This window comes from Mustela erminea, chromosome 15 (genome assembly GCF_009829155.1).
Source record: "Mustela erminea isolate mMusErm1 chromosome 15, mMusErm1.Pri, whole genome shotgun sequence".
NCBI classification, from domain to species: Eukaryota; Metazoa; Chordata; class Mammalia; order Carnivora; family Mustelidae; genus Mustela; species Mustela erminea.
Genome location: NC_045628.1, coordinates 11,236,380 through 11,250,183, shown reverse-complemented (window position 1 = coordinate 11,250,183; position 13,804 = coordinate 11,236,380). Strand labels below are relative to the sequence as shown.

The window sequence follows — 13,804 nt, the reverse complement described above, 5'->3', positions numbered from 1 at the left end:
CAAGTGCTCTTGCAAAGATCTGGATTTCACATTGAACTGTCCAGTTCAGCTCTGATTTGGACTCTAGTAGGTGGATATTCAGAGAGCTTTCCTGTCGGTTTTCCTATTGATACTGTTTTGCTGTTTCCCTCCAGCTTTTGAAAAAAAGTCCCTCCTCTACTGTCCCTATGACCACAGTCCCCACTTGTCATCCAAACTGACCTCTCACCTCTAATTGTTTTTTCCACTCTCCCTTGATGACCAGCGTGATCCTGTTCATGCAGGTAGAGTAGTGAGATGTGTGCAGCTACAGTGCAGTTTTTAGGGAACTTCAAGGCCTTACCTGCCTTTCAGTCTTTGTATGTTGTCGGCCACAATACCTGAAGGTTTCCCGTCTTCATCTTCACCTAACTCGTTGCCTCGGGAAAGTGCTTGGTGAATTATTAATACATGACCCAAAAGGGATGCTAATACCATATGCCTTTTTAGAATTGTGGCAACAAAATATGCCTAACATAAGATTTACTGGTTTAGACATTTCTCAGTGGCATTAAGTATGTTCGCAGTGCTGCACAACTGTCACCCCATCCATCTCCAGAACTTCATCCTCAGTCGTCATCTGGTACTGAAACTATGTCCCCATTAAACACTAACTCCCTCTTCTCCCTGCCCTCCAGCCCTTGCAGGCCACTATTCTGCTTTCCATCTCAGCTGAATTTGTGTATTCAAGGTAGCATGTATAAATAGATTCATGCAGTGTATGTACTTTTATGACTTTCTGATTTCACTTAGCATAATGTCCTTAAGGTTCACCCATGTTATAGTACATCAGAATTTCCTTTCTTTTAAAAATTGAATAACAGGGGCGCCTGGGTGGCTCCATCAGTTAAGGATCTGCCTTCAGCTCAGGTCATGATCCCAGCATCCTAGGATGGAGCCCTGCATCAGGCTTCTGCTCCTCTTTCTCCCTCTGCTGTTCCCCCTGCTTGTTCTCTGGCCCTCTCTCTCTCTGTGTCAAATAAATAAAGAAAATCTTTAATTTAAAAAAATGGAATAAGGGGCACCTGGGTGGCTCAGTGGGTTAAGCTGCTGCCTTCGGCTCAGGTCATGATCTCAGGGTCCTGGGATCGAGTCCCGCATCGGGCTCTCTGCTCAGCAGGGAGCCTGCTTCCTTCTCTCTCTCTCTGCCTGCCTCTCAGTGTACTTGTAATTTCTCTCTGTCAAATAAATAAATAAAATCTTTAAAAAAAAATGGAATTATATCCCATTTTAGGGATAGACCACGTTTTGTTTATCTGTTGATGGACACTTGGGTTGTTTCTACCTTTTGGCAGTTGTAAATAATGCTGCTAGGCACGTGGGTGTAGAAATAGCTGTTCTAGTCCCTGGTCTCACTTCTTTTGGATGTATATTCAGAGATGAAATTGCTGGATCTTATGGTAGTAACTATGTTTAATTTGGGGGAGTGGGAAGAACTGGCCAGATTGTTAATATTTTATGCTTTTTAAAAACCACATATTAAGGTAAGGAGAAAGAAACAAGTTCATTTTGTTTTTTGGGGTTTTTTTTTCCATTAAGAGGTTTTATTCAAGTTTGGTTTTTTTGCACCAGATTCCCTTTTCTTTTCTTTTTTTTTAATGTTCAGTTAGCCATTGTATAGTACATAACTAATTTTTGATATAGTATTCAGTGTTTAACAAGTTCATTTTGATGAGGGAATCCTAAAGTATAAGCGTCCAGATTCTGTTGAGCTCTGAAAGTTATACATAAAAAGAATGAAAAGTGAAAGAAACACTCTTCCTGAGAAGGAGAGAGGAAAGCAGGTACTGTGTGACCAGTGTTGATCCTGTAGCCGCTGGCTACTAAAGCTGGAAGGAAGGAGGGGTGAGGCAGAGAGGGCTGGGGGAGACCCTCTGGAGTGCCTGCAGACGGGATCTAGCTACTTCTGCATCCATTAACTTATTAATCATCAGAGCAACCCAGCAGGTGCCCTTATTTTTAATGGACAAATTTTGTCAGCTACTTCAAATTTTAATTTTTATAGCTCGTACCAACAACAAAGAATATTTTTAAAAGGGAAGAAATCATTTTGAATCCACCAATCTCACACAAAATTCACTTTAGTACTTCCCTGTTCTTTTCCAGGCTTTTTCCATTTGCAGCCATAATTTTTACATGATTCCATAGTTATAATTATGTATTCTCCTTTTATTGCTATAAATTTTTTGTGTTTATTACTTTAATAGATGTATAATATGCATCTATGGTTTCATTTCTCTATTTCTCTATTGCTGAATATTTAGATTGTCTCTAGTTTCTCTATTGCTGAATATTTAGATTGTCTCTAGTTTCTCTGTTGCTGAATATTTAGATTATCTCCAGTTTTTCACTACAATTTTATGATACTATTACTATATAATTTTACTATATAATTAGTATATAACTTAAAATTTTGTAACTAGCAGGGCGTCTGGGTGGCTCAGTGGGTTAAAGCCTCTGCCTTCAGCTCACGTCATGATCCCAGGGTCCTGGGATCGAGCCCCGCATTGGTCTCTCTGCTCAGCAGGCAGCCTGCTTCCTCCTCTCTCTCTGCCTGCCTCTCTGCCTCCCTGTGATTTCTGTCTGTCAAATAAATAAATAAATCTTTTAAAAAAAATTTTATAACTAGCAATAAAGAGCTTCATGTATAGAACTTTTTCCTCCATAGGCTATATTTCTTTTTTTTTTTTTTTTAAGATTTTATTTATTTACTTGACAGACAGAGATCACAAGTAGGCAGAGAGGCAGGTAGAGAGAGAGGAGGAAGCAGGCTTCCTGTGGGGCTCAATCCCAGGACCCTGAGATCATGACCCAAGCCGAAGGCAGAGGCTTTAACCCACTGAGCCACCCAGACGCTCCTATATTTCTTTTTTTTTTTTTTTTAAGATTTTATTTTTATATACAAAAAAATTTATCTTTAAGTAATCTCTACTCCCGGCATGGGGCTTGAACTTATAACCCTGAGATCAAGAGTTGCTTGCATGCTGTACCAACTGAGCCAACCAGGCACCCCTAGACTGTATTCCCTTAGAATACATTTTAGGACCATAGGGCAAGTGGGTGGCTCAGTAGTTAACCCTCTGACTCTTGATTTTGGCTCAGGTCATGATCTCAGGGTGGTAAGATGGAGCCCCATGTTAGACTCTTCACTCAGGGTGGAGTCTACTTGAAAGTCCCTCTCCCTCCCCCTCTGCTGCTGCTCCCACTCATGTGCACATGTGCGCATGGTCTCTCTCTCTCTCTCTCATAAATAAATAAATAAATACAGTATTTTTTTAAAATAGCATACATTTCAGGACTAGGATTACCAGATCAATGGGTAGAAACGTTTTTATGGCTTTTGTTGTGTACTGTCAAAATGTTTTATAGAAGGGATATATAAAAAATTATCTTTTGAAAGACTGTTAATACATTTTCAGTAGCAGTATTGGAATATGCCGGTATGTCTACCTTAAGTATTTATTTTAACTTTGTTTTACTGTTTAATCCATGTAAACTTATGTTTGGGTAGCATTAAAGTGTCTATAACAATTAGAACCCAGCACACCTGTGTTCAGAGCAATATGATTCACAAGAGCCAAAAGTAGAAGTAACCCAAGTGTCCATGAGGGAATGAATGGGTTAAAAAATGTGGTATAGGGGTGCCTGGGTGGCTCAGTGGGCTAAGCCTCTGCCTTCGGCTCAGGTCATGGTCCCATGACATGGGATCAAGCCCTGTGTCAGGCTCTCCCCGCTCAGCGGGGAACCTGCTTCCCCCTCTCTCTGCCTGCTTGTGATCTCTGTCTCTGCCAAATGAATGAATAAAATCTTTTTTTTTTTTTTAAATGTGGTATAGGGGTGCCTAGGTGACTCAGTCAATTAAGCATCCAGTTCTTGGTTTGTCTCAGATCATGATCTCAGGGTTGTGAGATTGATCCCCAGATCAGGCTCCACCCTCAGCAGGGGGTCTGCTTGGGATTCTCTCTCTCCCTCTTCCTCTGCCCCTCCCTCCCTTTCTCTCTCTCTAAAATAATTTTTTTTTAATGTGGTATATCCATGCAATAAAATAGTATTCAGCCTTAAAAAGGAAAGAAATTCTGACACATGCTACAACATGTATGAATCTTAAATGACATTTTGCCAAGTGAAAATGACCAAGTCACAAAAGGACAAATACTATAGGATGCCACTTATATGAGGCACCTCTTAGAGTTGTCAGATTCATAGAGACTGTAGACTGGTGTAGAAAGTAGACTTGTGGTCGCCACGGACTGCAGGGAATGCGAAAGGGGAGTTATTGTTTAATGGATATAGAGTTTCAGTTTGAGAAGATGAAAAAAATTCTGGCGATGAATGGGAGCGATGGTTGCACAGTCACGTGGTATACTTAATGTACCACTAAAATGTATGCCTAGGGGCACCTGGATGGCTCAGTTGGTTAAACATCTGCCTTCAGCTCAGGTCATGATCCGAGGGTCCTGGGATCCAGCCCCGTGTCAGGCTCCCTGCTCGGTGGGGAGCTTGCTTCTCTTTCCCCACCCCCACTCATGCTCTCTCTGTCTCTCAGATAAATGAAATCTTTAAAAAATAAATGTATACCTAAAAGTAGTTAAGATGGTAAATTTTATGTCAGATATATTTTATCAAAATAAAATATTTTTTAAAAATTGGGATCCAACCGAGAATATGAAGAACATGAAAAGAGATTAGTTGGAAAAAGTTAGCAGCATCTTGGGTGAGGAGGTTGCAACTCAAAGCAGAGGAAAGAATTAGGGTCGATTGTAATTTAGACTCAAGAAAACCAATTCTGGGGTGCCTGGGTGGCTCAGTGGGTTAAAGCCTCTGCCTTCGGCTCAGGTCATGATCCCAGGGTCCTGGGATCGAGCCCCGCATCGGGCTCTCTGCTCAGCGGGGAGCCTGCTTCCTTCTCTTTCTCTGTCTGCCTCTCTGCCTCCTTGTGATTTCTGTCTGTCAAATAAATAAATAAATCTTAAAAAAAAAAAAAAAAAAAGGAAAACCAATTCTATCTGAAGGGCATGAACTTGAAGTTTCCTGTCGTCATGGTAACCGCAAGGGGCTCAGGATCTTCTTGGCAGAGGAAAAATCACCTGGGCCTGTGTGCTTACAGAAGGTCTTTGGCCTGTAAGCGACCTCAGGTCCTAGAGTATCAGTGACTTACAGATTTACAAGCCCTGTTAAAGTATTTGAGAGGTTTTGCTTGTTCAGTCAAGTACTTGAAGCACTTAAGAAAGAGAAGGTATTAAATCATAAATATAGTTTTAAAAGGGAATTTAATAAAGTTGTAAATGATACCATTGCAATTTGAACTTACTTAAATCTATTCAATTTGAACGAATCCATTTTATTTATAAACAGAAAAACAAGATTATAGGCTAAACTCAAAGGCCTAAGGAAAATAGATTTCAGAATTGATAACTTTTTAAAACCAAAGGAACAGACACTGTCTTTTCTGTGTACGCAGGCTGCCCTCAGACATTCAAAGAAACTGCTATTGATACTCTAGTCTGGTAGTTTCTGCTGCATAGCATAGTTGCTCATTTATCTGTGGCTCTCTTCCATTAGTACATAAGCTTCCTGAGACCACAACATTTCCGTCCTCAGCATCTCATATAGCTCCAGACACACAGAAGGCACTCTACTAATGGTTGAGGGAGGCAAGTTAGGGAGAAGAGAGATGCTTGAATTTATCCAGGTGCTGTGCTTGTTGACTTTGTACACACACTCCCCTCCTGGATACCTGCAACAACTTCTGTTTTGTTATCTCTTTGAACATTTGCTAGCCATCCGCTTACCTTCATAGATGATCAGAGCAATATAACCAAAGAAAGAAATTGTGAAGCCTGTTGGTTATTTTATTTTTCCCCTAGCAGCCTTATGCAGTAGTGTCTACACAATGGGTGTCCAGTCCACATTTGCCCACATACTTTCCTGAAAGCAGAATGTTACTTTTGTGAGACACCCTTCTGCAAAGGGCCAGTGTCACACAGAAAACTATCCTCTGCCATGCTGGGCTTAATTAAGACCACATCTCTGAAGTCCAGAGGCGCTACATTTGGATCAAAGCATCAAAATTTCAAGCTTGGTAACAAATAAAGAGAGGGTTCCCAAAGCATCTTGTACAAGTTAGGGAAGAAATGCCCTTTCTCTGAGACAGGAGCCATGTCTTCATGCATGGCTTCCTCTTTTGGCGCCTTTCCCCTCGTGGGACAGATCCTGAAGTGAAGAAAAGGACGGCTGTAGGCCCTTGGCTGTCATGCTGTTAGTGATTAGCTGTTTTCAGCAATTATGCCCTTCCATCCAGGGTGTGACGGCTGGCACCTCTGGTAATGAGATGATTTCCAGGGCTTGCGTGTTTCAGGCTTTGCCGGCTTCCTCTTGGCCTTCGCTTGCTGCTCTCCTTGGCAGCTTCAGAGTTTACTGACATTATTACCAATGTGACATGTTCCTCTTGGCCAACATGAGGACTCAGGGAAGACAAGCCAGCCTGCCATCAGAGAGGGCCTTTGGAGCTTCGGGAGAGAAATGTCAAGCTGGATGTAGTGCCCACAGTCAACTCCAGGGACTGGAGACACGGGCTCACTCATCCCAACTCTCAGGAAGAGCCCTTGCCCAAGTTTTCCCAGCAAGTGGAATTTCCATTCTACACTGGAGGAACATAGGAGTTTTTTGTCTTATACACGAGTAGCATTGTTGGTGAGGTTGTCGTACTAGCAAGATAAATCATTCACTCATCAAATACTTATTGAGGAACTACTGTCTGGGGGTGTGAGGCCGCGCTGGAAGTGATAATGGTGAGCAAACAAAAATCCACCCCCCTTGATGGGGCTGATGAGTGAAACAGACATCAGCCCAACAGTTGCTGAAATAGCAAGTTGTCAGTTGTGATAGGTGATGAGAAGGCGAAGCCCAGTGTGCTGCCAGAGTAGAAAATAGGAGTCCAGGCTGGAGAGAGATGGCGTTTGAACTGGGATCTGAAGGGATGAACGGGAGGTAACTGGATTAAGGCAGGAATACAGGGGAGAATGGAACAGAGGAAGAGCCTTTTGGGCAGGAAGGGAGGTGTGCGTAAAGACCCAGGAGCAGCAGGAGCGCTCTGAGTGGTCCCGTGAGCATGGGGGTGGCACAGGGTAAGGCTAGAGTGAGGGCAGGCGCCACCTGATGCAGGACCGAGGGCCCTGGTAAAGACTCTGCATGCATTCGGAGAGTAGCGGAAGGCCACTAGGCGTTTTAAACACTGAGTGGGGTGTCTTACAAAATATCATTTTGGCTGCAGTGCAGTGGATTGGAGCTGGGGAGAGTGGGTGGGGAGGCCATCGTGCTGTCACCATGGCTAGTGAGAAGAGACAAGGATGATGAGCACAAAAGTTATGGGAGACAAGGTTCTCCTTCCTCCCTCCCTCTCTCTTCCTACCTCTCCAAACCTACCCGCCCAGACTGCTCCAAAAGACATACATGGGTCCTCTTTCTTAGAAGACCTTTATGGTTTTCTAAGTAAAATTCCATCCTCCTGTTCCTATGGTGAAATTCCTCAAACAAACAGGTGCCAACGATTCTTTGCCAGATGAAAAATTTTAGGAAAGCCATGTTCCAGCTCTGAAGGAGCAAAGGCCTCCTCACAGTCACAATACACCTTCCCGTGTCACTCCGGAACTCCTCCATCCAGGCCCATTAGAACCCCCAAAGTGAACTGATTTCCATCAACCCCAAAGCCAGCCAAGCAAGGTCACGTTTATAGGACTCCCTCCCGGCGTCAGTCCAGAAGACAATAAAAACAGATGCAAGCCCTGCTGTGGTACAGAAGCCCACTTTGGAAACCAGGGGGTCAAGTGCCCATTATCCAGGTAAGCAGGCTCTCCCTGGGAGACCAGAAGTGCATGTCGACATGCCAAGTGGAGAGGAGCTGGAAATCACAGGGGCCGCCTGGGAAAGGAGGCCTCAGCCAGGCAGTACTAATAAAACCGGACACTGCCACAGAGCTGGCGTGGCTAAGCCAGGAGTGAGGGAAGGATGAGCTGGGGGAAGGGCCTGCCTTCCTCCAAAATCAATGTCCCTGTTAACTTGGGCAGAAGAAAATCTGACAGCCCTGGAAACCTGCCCATCTGATGAGAAGGAGGAAGCTGAGAAGCAGTTGGAGCCAGAGAAAGCCCAGAGACGCAGGCACGATCAGTTGCCCGTTGGGGACCTGGTGGCAAGCCCTCCCTGCTCAGCTTTTACTGAAGCCCAAGAGGACAGGTGCTGCTTCCAGTCCCCACCATGACCTCCCCAGCTGCCTCATAAAGCACCTGCCCCTCCGGTGATCCCAGCAGGATCTGTTTCATAAAAAACCCAAGAAACAAACAGGGCAGCCAGCTTCTGAACCCAAGCTCCCTAAGGTCTGTCCAGCATGGGACCATTCCATTTTGTTATCCAGGATGTAATGGAGAGGCAGCGAGAATAACGAAGCCTACAAAGAAAGCAAAGTCCTGACAAGACGCTAGTGAAAAACCACCCTTTTACTGATAAAAGTGACTGATACTACCCAACCGGTCGATGATATTTGTTCAAGGCCACCCGTCTGAAGAGAGTAGTGTGAATCCCCAGTCCTTTAGCCACAGATCCAAATCCAAAGAGCTCCGAAAACCAAGAGTTTTATCATAAGTTTGCAACTGACTTACTCAGCAGCAAAACCTGACCTATACTGACATGAGGCAGTTTGTAGACTCCATTGCCTTAGCCTGACCAGCCCTACATTTTAATCTAGGTTTTGGGGAGAAGCAAAATAAAACAGACTATGTGGGTACTGTTTTACCTTTCTAAGGTTCAAAAAATGCTTCATTCTAGAATATCTTTGTCTCTGAGATTTTTTTTTTTTTTCAATTCAACAAACATTTATTAAGGACAGATGTCGTGGGATGCTAGGCGCCCTGCCCTGCCCTCTAGCTCGCCCTATGGACACGCTCTCAATGTCAATGAGGGTGCTGTGCTGCCGGTTCCCTTCTTGGTCAAGCAGAGCCTTCAGCTCTTTGATCTGCTCAGTGAGCTCAGGGTTCAAATCAAACTCTGCTGGGAATGCTGAGATCCAGTACCTGACCAGGTGGCATGTTTTCACCTGCAGCGAATTGGAGTTGTCCTTCCGGGACTGTTGGTAGATGTGAAGCAGTTTTGCCGCCAGCTGAGAGGACAGGATGCACCAAGGATGCATCATGAGGAACATACGCACCAGCTGAGGGTCCCGCACCTTCCCAGAGTCATCGAAGGCTTTGATGCAGCCGTGGAGCAGCTCCTCCAATGTGCAGCCCTTGTCCAGGTCTAGGGTGCCTGCCATGACTGCCGGAGCGGGTAGGCTGGGCCCAGCTGCACTCGGGAGCCTCCCACGGGCCTCGGACCGGACCCCTGTCCCAGGAGAGGCAGAGAGGGAGTCTCTGTCTCTGAGATTTTCTAATAAGGGATTGTAAGCTTGTATCATGATGGGTTTGAGGACCTGTGGTCCAGGAGATAAACAGGAAATCCAAGAACAGGTTAAATAGAGCCCTTTGCATTATAAATATCTCATAGACTTATAGATGTTTAGGTTGATGGAATTACAGAAACCCCCTTTTACGTAAGCTGAGTCCAGATTCAGTGGAGATAGCATGAAGTGAAAAAAAGCAAGGATTTGGAAGTCATAAGGTGCCTGAGTCATTGTTAATGACCCATGTGGTCTGGGCAAGAATTTTCTCCTCCCTGTATATCATCCATAAAATGAAGAAATTGGGCAAGATGATCCCTAAGGATACTTTCTGTTTTCAGATTCCATAGTTCAGTGAACTACCTGTAGAAGGGATAAGGTGCTGGATAAAAGAAGCTGAAAATAGGCCTCCAAGTGGGAAAAGCAAGAACATAGTCGCATGTTCAAGTACGTTAATAGGAATGGAAATACAAGTCCGTCAACTGGGGTTCATGCCACCACTTATAGGACTATTCACATACCCTCGGTGGCTGGGTGATCGATACACCCAAGGCCCTGGATGGTAACAGGCCTGGCACTGAGTGAGGCCGAGAAGAATCCCTGTTGTGCCGAGGCTGTGACATTGCGTTCTGCTGAAATCAATTTGGCTCCGTTTCATGCGTACCTAGCAGATTTACCAGATTGTGAAAATGAATGTTTTCTATCCGCGTGGCTGATTTTTGCATGCATCTGTTCACTCATCTAAACCTTAGTTACATGCTGCTAAGAGAATGAAAGGCTATAATTTCTTCTTTTTGAAGCAGGAGTGGTAAAGGCACCATGATTTCTGCTTTACAATTCTGAGCCAAAATGCTGAACCACTTTTCTTCTTTTTGTCTCAGGGGGAAAAAAAAAAAAAAAAATGAAGTGATGTATTTCTGTATTTTCTCTGGATTTGCAAATGGTGCTGACCTTAATGGGAGCTCAGTGCCTGAGAACAAGATCTTCAGAATATAAATATCAAGTGGAATGCAAACATGAGTATTTAACTATATCATTTTCATGTGACATTAATAAGCCCTTGCTGGCTTGTCATGTTTCCATTTCAGATGACAGTGCTCCTTCAGATGTCAGTGGTCAAGTGCAAGGACAGTGATACTAGTATTTATTTAGTACTCTGCATTTCTAGGATGCTTTTATTGCCCTTAATTAGTAAACCACAATAATTTCTGCTCTACAGCCTAGAACTACGGTCTTTCAGTGTTCACGAGGATGATGTGCTCTAGTGACTTAATAAATAGGATGGACTTTGAAATCAGTCAAACTCAGATTTGGACTCTCACTTACTGGGTGCCTGACCCTTGGCAAGCCTCTGAGCACTCATCTATAAAATCTGGATAGTCACAGGCTTGTTGTCATACTGAGTGGGTATGAGGATTAAATCAGAAGGTGCATATTAACTGCATAACCTAGTGCCTGGCATAAGAGGCTCAATACATCTTATATATCTTACCTATAAATTATATATATATATATATCTTACCTATAAATTAGATGGCAGCCATTCTGCTGTCCCCGAGTCTCCCAGCTTCTGGAAAACACACCATAGCACAATAAACTACTTGAAACATAGGCCACTGTCATGGACCAAAGTCCTACCATCTTTCTAACTCCCTCTCCCCACCCTTCTCAAACTACTAGAGCCTCTTCATTCTTCTTACTTTATTTTGCAAAGAAATTTGGTTTTCTTTGTCTCAATCCTAATACATCCCAGCCTCACCTTTAGGACTATCTTTCCACTAGCGCCTTAACACAGTTTATTTCTTTTTATCCGAACATAGGTAGTTCTTTCTACCCTTAGCCTTTCTATGCTAACTGTACTGAAGGTAATTTTTAAAATAATACTTTTTAAAAAGATAGTTTTCTTCCTGACAATTCTGACACCCGCCTTGAAGTTGTCATCTCCTCTCTCTTCATCACGTAGATTTTACGGTTAACTGCAAGCCCTAGTTTAAGGGCTTCCAAACCCATGGCAACAGTAAGGAACTTACCCAGGTCAGAAACAGAGACTGAACTCAGAGAATAGGAACTGAGCCTTCTAGATGTTTCTTTATCCCCAAAACAAGGGTTGTTTGTTTTGTTGAAAGGGTTCCCGTTTCATGTGTTAAAAGGTAGGGAGAGAGTGAGCCAGGGTGGGCCTCTGGAAGCATAGGTTTCTCTAGTGGCCTCAGGGGCAGCACACCCAACCTGGATGGGTCCACTCTGCCTGGAAGCAGGCACTTCTGACCTGATTGCCCACCGGGACACTTAAGATCACCCCATGGAACAGCTGTGAGGAACAGCATTCCCAAGAGTAAAGATGTACACGAGTTGTCGTGTGTACATGTGTGCATGCATGTGTGTGTGTGTGGTATGGATGGTGTGTGTATGTGTGGATTGGTGTGTATAGATGTGTGTGGATGATCGTTGTATGTGTAGGGGTGTGTGTGTGTGTATGTGTGTGTGTTGCATGTAGGAGGAAATAGGCGGACCTATAAAAGGTTCAGAACACACCTGTAAGCTGGGCAATACTTACTATAGCTACATTTTTCCATACCTACTTCAGTGGTTTCTCAATTATAGTCAAACAACATTAACAGTGATTAGCTCAGTATTTAAGTGCCTAAATGTTCAAGGCATTGTACTGGTTTGTCTTGGCAGGAGGCAGAGAAATATAATATAGCAATTTATTTTTCTCATTGTCCAGTCTAAGCTCTGACTTTTACGTTGAATACACAGTATCCACCAAGCCCCACCAAGGACCAATAGGATCTAGTGATTTGTTCTGACTTGAACTGATTTGTTCACCACACCAAATAAGAACATTTGACATCAAAAATGCCAAATTTGGGACAGATGGCTGTTTTCCAGGATGTAAGCCCCAAATAATATTTTAATGTGCTTTTAATGTTTTTTTCTTGAAAATGGCTCTTACTTTTGTTGGTCATGACCGCAGTGGATTTGGGCCTGAAAAGTTGGGCAAGAGCCTAGTAACGTAAGCCCCAGAGAAGATAAACATGCCAACTCTTTTCTAGTGCCTTCTGGCTGGGATTTCAGGGGCAGTGGTAGGGGGTCTTATGGATGCTACAGGTAGGATTTTATTTCCCTCCTGCCTGTTGATAATGGGATAGTGCCTAAGCAAAGATAGGGGTGGTACCCAAAATATAAAGGCTGTGGGATTCGGCAGGCATTTGCTTATTCTTTCTCAGCTCTTCGCCAGATTCTCTTCTTCCAGAACCTGGATTTATCCCTGGTAAGTATTTCCTTGAGAATGTAATGGGTGTCCTCAAAAAGAATCAGATGGTATGTTGGGAGTCTTTAGATATAGAACACCCCCCCCCCGTTTTTTTTTTTTTTAAGATTTTATTTCTAAGTCATGTGGGACTTGAATTCAAACTCTGAGATCAGGAGTCTCATGCTCTTCTAACTGAGCCAGCCAGGAGCCCCAGAACAACAGTCTTTTGCTTAGATTTCAACATATAAAGTACTTATCTCTAATGTGTTTGTATGTAAGAGAGAATATGAATGAATGAGAAATGAAAATGTAAGCACAAAGCCAGAAAAGGAAGACGGACTTCCAGTTCTTGGCGTGTCTGGTTAGACGGGAGAATTCCTGTAGCAGAGATCAGCCAGCTGTCCACCGAAACCCACTTCTACTTCTTGCAGGCACACAGGTTCTGTTCCCTAGCTTTCTTTCTGGTCACGTATTGCCATATGATTAAGTTTTGCCCCACAGATTGTAGGTTGGAGTGATGTTTATCACCTCCGGCCCTCACCCATCAAAACTCTCCACTGTCCTCCGTGTTCTTTCTCCTTGTCGATTGTTAATAGCCAGAGAGGGACCTTGGGATGTGTGGGTTAAAGAGGACAGGGCCCTGGCAGCCTGCGTCCTGGAAGACTGGGTGGAGCCGAAGGCACAGCCGCCCCGCCCTCCAGCCCTCCACGTTCACAGTCAAGGTGAACAAGACAGGAGCTGCTGCTGTGTTACGCCTGTATGATTGCAGGGTTTCTGTTATAGCTCATATCACTGGAGCTAAAATGTGAAGTCGTCTACCCTCTTCAGTGTCTATAGCTGTAAGGTAGGATTTGCTTTGTGCAAAGCTCCACTTAATCCACTTCACATGTGATGTGTGTAAAAACGCTTTCCTTACTGTGTGTTCTTTTCCAGCTCTTCCCCATGCATTTTTACTTCATTGCAGTAATACTTGGAATATAATTTTGTAGTTAGCTGTTTTTTACTTAACACACTGTAAGAATTTTTCCACATCACCACAGTCTTCATAATTACAAATGTTAATGACTGCTTAATATTCCGTCAAGCTGATGCACAACAGCTGTCTA

The 13,804-nt window shown here is 43.7% G+C and overlaps 1 protein-coding gene and 1 long non-coding RNA gene across 7 annotated transcripts in view; one reads left to right on the top strand and one right to left on the bottom strand.

Annotated features, from left to right (window-relative positions):
* CLYBL (citrate lyase beta like) overlaps positions 1-13,804 on the top strand; it is a 258,838-nt gene that overhangs the window by 172,239 nt on the left and 72,795 nt on the right. The gene's annotated exons all lie outside the window — the stretch shown is intronic.
* LOC116573916 overlaps positions 1-13,804 on the bottom strand; it is a 45,284-nt gene that overhangs the window by 6,002 nt on the left and 25,478 nt on the right. The window contains exon 2 of the long non-coding RNA XR_004279064.1: positions 10,968-11,015. This is a non-coding gene — a long non-coding RNA (uncharacterized LOC116573916). The remainder of the gene's footprint in view (positions 1-10,967; positions 11,016-13,804) is intronic.